The sequence below is a fragment of the Lipotes vexillifer genome, unplaced genomic scaffold (assembly GCF_000442215.2).
Source record: "Lipotes vexillifer unplaced genomic scaffold, Lipotes_vexillifer_v1.1 scaffold231, whole genome shotgun sequence".
NCBI classification, from domain to species: Eukaryota; Metazoa; Chordata; class Mammalia; order Artiodactyla; family Lipotidae; genus Lipotes; species Lipotes vexillifer.
Window position 1 is genome coordinate 1,130,926 of NW_006791822.1, and position 8,180 is coordinate 1,139,105.

The window sequence follows — 8,180 nt, forward strand, 5'->3', positions numbered from 1 at the left end:
GCCAAAAGGTTCAGTGAGATGAGGACCAAGATTTGGCCACTGGATTTGCTGAGACTGTTCATGATCTTGTCAAGGATGGTTTCAGTGTTAAGGCAGCAAAGAATTTTAAGATACTTCCCAAGGTCACCCTGCTAAAGGAGTTCCAGGGCTCAAGGAGACAGAAAAGTTTAAACATTATCAAATCTTATAGGTTCCATTCTGCTTTGTTATGCAGCTTGACAAGGGGTGTACTCATATAGAACTGGAATAAATGCTACTTATCTAGTTTATTGATATAATAGTACTCATCATCATTATGATCATAGCTATCATTTATTGAATGTTTACTATGTGCTAGGCCCTGTGTTGAATGATATAAAATATACATATGTAATCTTATCCTTCCATCAACCATGAAAAGTAGGCTTTATTCCCATTTCACAGATGAAAAAAGGAAATCAGCTTTGGCACTTAATACTTATTGTAGTTACAGCCTCTAACATCAAATGATTCCATATCTAAGGCCTAAGGCATTTTACATTACTTTTGCTTAGGGAATTGTTACAATATCTTTTGCTAGAGACATAGTGATACATTCTTTACTTCTCTTCCACTTCCACTTGGGATTTCTATAACTCCAGAGCAAAGATATTGAAGACCAAGGTACATCTGAAATTTTTACTTCTCTACTTGACAGGTGATATAACTGACAAGATGTCAAAACCCACAAGGAGAAAATAATGTTATGGAGTAATTATTATGTATCAGGCATTGTGCTAAACAGTTTACATGCATGAATTAATACACGCAATGCTCAGTGAGGCTTGGAGTGTTTAAGTGATTTAGCCAAGGACCCATATCTAATAAGAGGTGAGGCTAAAGTTTCAATCCACTTTGGTCTAGTTTTAAAATCCATTTCCTTTACCACAAACTGCTTAAATACCCTACACATTGGGATATTGGTTGTTACCATGAGAAGAGAGTACTAAATTGGGAAGGAACGTATAATGTATCTGGTCTTATCCTACCTTTCTAGATTTTGTTTATGTTCCCTTATATGTACTCTGTGTTTTAGATAAATGTCTTACATTTTCCTGCCTGTTAAGGTTTTGCTCACCATCATTCCCTTTGTTTTAATTCTGTTTATACCTGAAATACCGGCTCAAAGGCTAACTGCTACATGTAGTCTTCCTTGATCTCTCTCAGGGCTGCCCTTCCTTAATAGTTCATAGTTCTCAGGCTTCCCTGGTGGCGCAGTGGTTGAGAGTCTGCCTGCCAATGCAGGGGACACGAGTTCGTGCCCCGGTCTGGGAAGATCCCACATGCCGCGGAGCGGCTGGGCCCGTGAGCCATGGCCGCTGAGCCTGTGCGTCCAGAGCCTGTGCTCCGCAACGGGAGAAGCCACAACAGTGAGAGGCCCGCGTACCGCAAAAAAATAAAAAAATAAATAGTTCATAGCTCTCTTACAGAAAGTGTCCCTAAGTGCCTTGTACTGAGATTATATGTCCATATTTTTTATCTCTGCTCTAGTCTGTAATGTTCTTTAGAGGCAAAGGCTGTCTTCCTGATCTTTGCATATTGTCAACAGTATCTTTTCTTTAAACGGTACTCAATTTGTGGACTTAATTATTTTGAAAAAATAGGAAACTTTTATAAGTTATGATTAAATGCAATCATGCTTTTACAGATACCTTTCTTATGGTTTTAACCATAGGGTCAGCTCTTTCAAAAACAGATTATGCCAATGACTCTCAAATTTTATTGTGCATAGGAATAAACAGTGGATCTTGTTAAAAATGAAGATTCTGATTCTGTAGGACTTGAGATTCTGTATTCCTAACAAGCTCCCAGATGATGTCAATGCTGTTGACTCACAAACCGCTTTTTGAGTAATGAGAGATTTTTAATCCTAATGAAACACAATAAATCATTGTCAACAATTAAGGATGTTTCATCTACCTAACTAGGTAATACCCTACATTCCAGACAGGCTAGCCAAATTCCCTTTATTCCCAAGGCCACACATTCTCCAAACCTATACCTAGACAAGGAAAAGAGAGAAGGTTAACTTTAATCCACTAAGTAGATGTTCAATTGCTACCTGGAGGACTTTAATAAGGAAAAAAATTCCTTCTCCACTGACTTAGCACCACCTAATTTCTGTGTGCACTGTATTTTCATTTTTGGAATAAGAACAATTAATTCAGTTGGGAAAATTCTTAAAATCTTGGATTTAGGTTGCTAACAAAGTTTTATGAGTAAAAAGGATTTGAAATTTTAAAATTTATATAGTGTTTAGGGATAGATACTAAGTATTATATGTTTCTCAATTTAGTCTTGGAAAAAGCATAAGTGAAGTTTTAAAATGTTTACTTGAATACTAAGATGCTTTTAAGACTGTTTTTTTAAAGATAAGCTATCCTGGCAAATAATAGCCTTTCTCAGGAATCTGGCAGATTTCTTTTCCTTGGCATTACCAGACGAGTGACTGACCAAGACTTAGGAAGCATTTTGTGCTGCTCAGTGCAATGCAATAATATATTAATACATTGAGCAAAAATCTAGACAACATTCAGTGGAAATATTTCCATCTCTTGCTTTTATTTTAATTTTCTCTTATTGAAATTTTTTCCTTAGGGGACATCTAAACCAAAGATGTTCTGAGAATTCTGCATATAGTTTTTCCTAGTTCTTAAATATAAGAGTTTTAAAATATATTTTGAATATATAAGAATGTTTAAGGTAGCACTAGATATCAATATGTGACATGTTCTCAAAGACAAAGAATGGCAATACTTCAATCTCAGATTTGTAATTATGAAATTATGAGAGTCTCACTGTAAGATTAGATAGGATAATGGTAGCTGCTTAAATCTGAATCTCTCTCTCTCTCCCTGTCTCTCTCTGAAGTTGGCCTATAGCCCCACAATTAGGTCATTTGCAGCATAACTGGGAAAAATTCTACAAACTTTATTTTTAAAGGGGAAATAATCACCCAAGAGCAGCATAGTTGGTTCTGAAACTCAGAACAGAGTGAAGTTAGTAGGGAGTGCAAAGAAGAGAGGTGAATACAGGTGGAATTGGGTCATGGTGGTAGTGGCACACATATAGTGTCAATTAGGGTTCAGCTCCAGAGGTAGAAGGTTCACCTCAAGTCAGAAAATACTGGAAATATATCTAAGCCCTGGTAAATCTGAAAAAGAACTACTAAGGACTCAAAAGGAAGGAGCTCAGGAAGTATATGGAACTAGAGGCAGCAGTCTTGAGAAGTAATTCCTAGCACTTGAGAAACATTTCCAGAGGTGGCCATAACAACTCTTTCATCCCTTGTGCCTTTTTTTTGCCATGTGACTTTGCATTTTTCCCACTAAGAGATGGAGTTTTGAATCCGGGTTCCTATTGTGACTTTCTGTGAGATATAGATTGTGGAAGAAGTGAGACTATGTAACTTCTGAAGCTAGGCCTTAAGAGTCCTTGCAGCTTGCACTTGTGACCTGTTGGAACTCTGAGCCACCATGTGAAGAAGTCAAGCTACCCCACTGGAAATTACATGAACACAAAAGGACATGAAGTTGAAAGGTCTTGAGAGGAGATAATTCCTTGAGGATAAAGTGCCACTAGGAAGATAAGTTCCATAAGGAGGATAAAGTGCCACAAGGAGAAAGTCCCAAGCCCTCCAGTCATCCTAGCAGAGGTTACCAAAGCCATCTTGGATCTTCAATCCCAAATTGCATTGGCATGAGTGAGCCCAGTGGATACCATGTGAAGCATAGACAAGCTGTCCCAGCTGAGCTCTTCTCTGCTAACTCACAAAATCATAAGCAAATATTATTTTTAGCTATTAAGTTTTGGGGTGATTTATTATGCATCCATAAATAACCATTACAGAAGGGTACCACTCCTTCCCTGGAAGAAGGAGGTAGCCCTGAATGGTTGATGGTGAAGGGAAAAAAAGAAGGTGAGTAAAAATAAAATATCCTACTAAACCAACATTGAATTGAAACTAAGAAAAATACAGGATAGCAACAACAGCAATAAAAAAACTTTAAACTGTTTATTTAAAAAACTTCACTCCCTGTAGCAACATTAGAGAGCACTCATGAAGTAAGGAACTGAGTTAGTCATCCAAACTCCCCTTTTGCTATTGCTATCCCAGGAAAATGTAACACAAATAAACATGAACAGAAGACAAAAGACACTCAACATCTAATAGAAATTCCAATAATTATAAAGCAGAAAATGATTATCAAGATATTTTGGTGCATTAAAACCTAAAAGAAGAAAAATATGAGGCACATAAACACTAACACGACTTTCCAAAATGAATTTAATGTCATTGAACAAGTAATCGCTGATCTGAGAAAACAGCATAAATCAAAAGTTCAAAGTCTGAAAATAGAAATGGGAAAACAAGAGGAAAATATGAATGGATGCTAAACAAACTCAGGACAAAAACTGAAGAAAAAAACAAAGACATCTCAGGAATGGACAATGAATTACAGGGTATCCAAGGAAGAATAGATATGCCCAAAACAATAGTAAGGGACAGAAGATGAGAAGAAAAAAAATGATTTAAAAAATTAAACTATAATAAAGGTATGTGATAATATATTCAAAATACTAAAAATTATCAACCAAGGACACTATGCCCAGCCAAGCTGTCCTTCAGAAACAAAGAAAAAATAAAGGCTTACCCAAACAAATGAAAGCTGAAGGACTTCATCACCACTAGAACAGCCTTGAAAGAAATCCTAAAGGGAGTTCTTTGAATGGAAGTAAAAGGATACTAATTAACATCGTAAAAACATATGAAGGTAGTGTAAAATTTACTGGTAATGGTGAATATATAGTCAAAGTCAGACTGTCTAATGTGGTAATGATATTGCATAATTCACTTAAAACTCTAGTTTAAAAGTTTAAAAATATTGAAAATAACCATAACTACAGTAATCCGTTATTGGATATGCAATATAAAACATATGTGAACTGCAACATCAATAACCTAAAATGCGGAGGAAAGGAGAATTGTAAAGTTTAGGAATGCTCTCAAAGTTAAGTTGTTATCAGTTTAAAATAGGGTATTATAATCTTAAGATAGTTTACATAAGCCTCATTATAACCCAAAGGGGGAAAAAATCATGTAGTAATTATACAAAAATAATATAATAAAAAGTCAAAATACAGATAATGAAAGTCATCTAATCATGAAAGAAACCAGCAGGATAAGAAGAAACAATGAATCTACCAAAAAAATAAAAACAAAACAACAAATGACAATAGTACACCCTTACCTATCAATAATTACTTTGGACGGCGGAGTGGGCTCTCACGTGGAGGCGGGGAAGTTTGGCCTTCAGGAATGATCACTAAGACTCACAAGGGAGACCTGGGCCTTGGGCTCCCAGAGAAAAAGAAGAAGAAGAAAAAGAAGGTAAAGAACCAGAGACTCAATACTCAGTTTTAAACAGTGACAATTATTTTGTGGAGGTTTGTCCCACAAGAGCCACCTCACCCTCGAAGAATACGGTCCAAGAGCAGGCACCCGAAATGCCTCTAATGAAGAAAAAGAACAGTCACAGCACCGTCTGTGAGGAGACCCTAGAACCTGAGACCATGTTACATGCCAGACGGATTGAGCCATCGCCCAGCCCCAGGAAGCAGGCACTTGGTCTATCTGAGTCCCTCGGTAGGGAAAAGAAGAAGAGAAAGTCCGTGTCCCCTGGCTCAAGGGTGAAGACCTCCCCAGACCCCAGGCAGGGTGAGGGGGTGACCAGGGTTGGCAAGAAAGCTCAAAAAACACAAGAAGGAGAAGAAGGCGCAGGGAGCTACAGCCTTCTCAGCCAGGGACCCTCGGTTCTGTGAGGCCAGGGATGCTTTGTACACTTGCTCAGTTAGGAAAGGTGGTGTCCCTGAGCAGGCAGCCTCGGGACAGAAACGGAAGCAGGGGAGCCCCAGGGAACACAACATGAAGATGAAAAAGAAAAAGAAAATCCACCAGGAGGGAGATATCCCCCTGGGGCACCCTGAGCTCTCCAGGTCTGCGGAGAGCAGCCGTAGGAAAGGAAGTAAAAAGAAGTCGGTCAAAGTTGAAGCTCCAGAATACATCCCAATAGATGACCCCAAGGCCCCTGTGAAGAAGAAAATGAAGTCCAAGAAAAAGGCAGAACAGACAGACACTGAGGAGCCAGCTCTGAAGAGGAAGAAGAAGAGACAGGAGAGCAGAGTAGCAGGAAAACCTTGGGAGGAGCAGCCAGACACGGACTTGGAGGTAGTGTTGGAAAAGAAGGGCAACATGGACGAGGTGCACATAGACCAGGTGAGGCAAAAGGTCTTGCAAGAAGAGATCAATCGTGAGTCGGGCAGGATGGAAACTTCTGACACCAGGAAGCAGACGGGAACTCAGTTTGGCCAATGGGATACTGCTGGCTTTGAAAATGAGGAACAGAAACTGAAATTTCTCAAACTCATGGGTGGCTTTAAAAATCTGTCCCCTTCATTCAGTCACCCCCCTAACATGGTCAGCAAGCCCAACATGGCCCTCAGCAAGAAGGTGGCTGACACCCTGCAGCAGAATCTGCAGCAAGACTACAACTGGGCCATGAGCTGGAAGTACAACCGGAGGGCCGGCCTCAGCTTCTCCACGGCTCCAGACAAAATCTTTTATATTGACAGGAATGCATCCAAGTCAATCAAGTTTGAAGGTTAAACTCTCCTGTTTTGTCCCCCAAAACAGTTGTTATGCAGATGAAAGCCATAGGACAGTTGTCTCAAATCAAACTCCTGCAGAGATAAAGGACAACTATGTTGATGTGCTTGGACAAAATGGGGTGAGGACAGCTCGTTTCAGGAACCAGGAGAACATGTGAGTGGCTGAAACCTACTGTTTTCTGTGTGAAGCTTCCATCCCTGTTGAAGACAGTGAGTAACAATAGCAATAGCTCACACTTGTCTAGTGCTTACTATGTGCCAGGCACATATGTCAGTAGTGGACCCGAGTCAGTTACAAGGGAACCCCCATAAGGCTATCAGATGACTTCTCTGCAGAAACTTTGCAGGCCAGAAGAGATTTGCATGATCTATTCAAAGTCCTGAAACGCAAAAACCTGCAACCTAAGATACTCTACACAGCAAGACTATCCTTTAGAATAGGAGAGGTAAAAAAATTTCTCAGAGAAGCAGAAACTAAAAGAGTTCAGCAATAATAAACCTACCCTAAAATAAATATTGAAGGGTCTTCTCCAAATAGTAAAGAAGCAAGAAGCTATAGGAAAGGGGAAATCACAATACGAAAGGCAAATATATAAAAGGATTGAAGATTACTTAAATAAAAAAGTGCATAGATTTAAAAACAATTAAAAAAATTGTAAAAGCAATTATAACATAACAAACAGCAAAAGTATAAGAATGAAGATGTAAAATATGACATAAAAATCATAAAGGGGGGAGGGGAGGAAGAAAATGTAGATCTTTTAGAATGTGTTTAAACTTATATGACTACCAGTCTAAAGCAAGCAGATACAGTAATGGCTTCATATATTTGAACTCCATGGTCCGCAAATCAAAAATACACCTTAGGTTCACAGAAACCAAAAATGAACTCAATTATTACAAAAGAAAATCATCAAACCACAAAAGGAAAATCAAAAAGAAGAAATGAAGAAAGAGGAACTACAAAACAACTAAAAAATAAGGAATAAAATGGCAATAGGTACATGTCTATCAATATTTTTTTAAATGTCAATGGACTAAATATTTCAGTCAAGACAGTGGCAAATTGAATTGGAAACAAGAACCTACAATATGCTGCCTATACCTAAGGGCAAAAGACACACAGAGTGAAAGTGAGGGAATGGATAGAGGTATTTCATGGAAATAGAAACGACAAGGAAACGGGTAGCAATACTCATATCAGATAAAATAAACTTTAAAACACATAACTATAAAGAAAGACAAAAAAGAGCATTATATAATGATAAAGCAATAAATATAAGAAGAGGATATTACACACATTAACATATATGCACTCCATATAGGAGGGCCTAAATATATAAAACAAATACTAACAGACATGAAATGAGAAATTGACAATACTAAAATAATAGTAGGAGACCTTAACACCACAGTGACATGGACAGATCATCCAGACAGAAAATCAATAAGGCAATAGTGGTCTTAAATGACACAATAGACCAGTTGGACTT

At 38.2% G+C, this 8,180-nt stretch overlaps 1 pseudogene; it reads left to right on the forward strand.

The window, feature by feature from the left end:
- The first annotated feature begins 5,296 nt into the window (after positions 1–5,296).
- Positions 5,297–6,685, forward strand: LOC103079715 (lysine-rich nucleolar protein 1 pseudogene; annotated as a pseudogene).
- Positions 6,686–8,180: the final 1,495 nt, after the last annotated feature.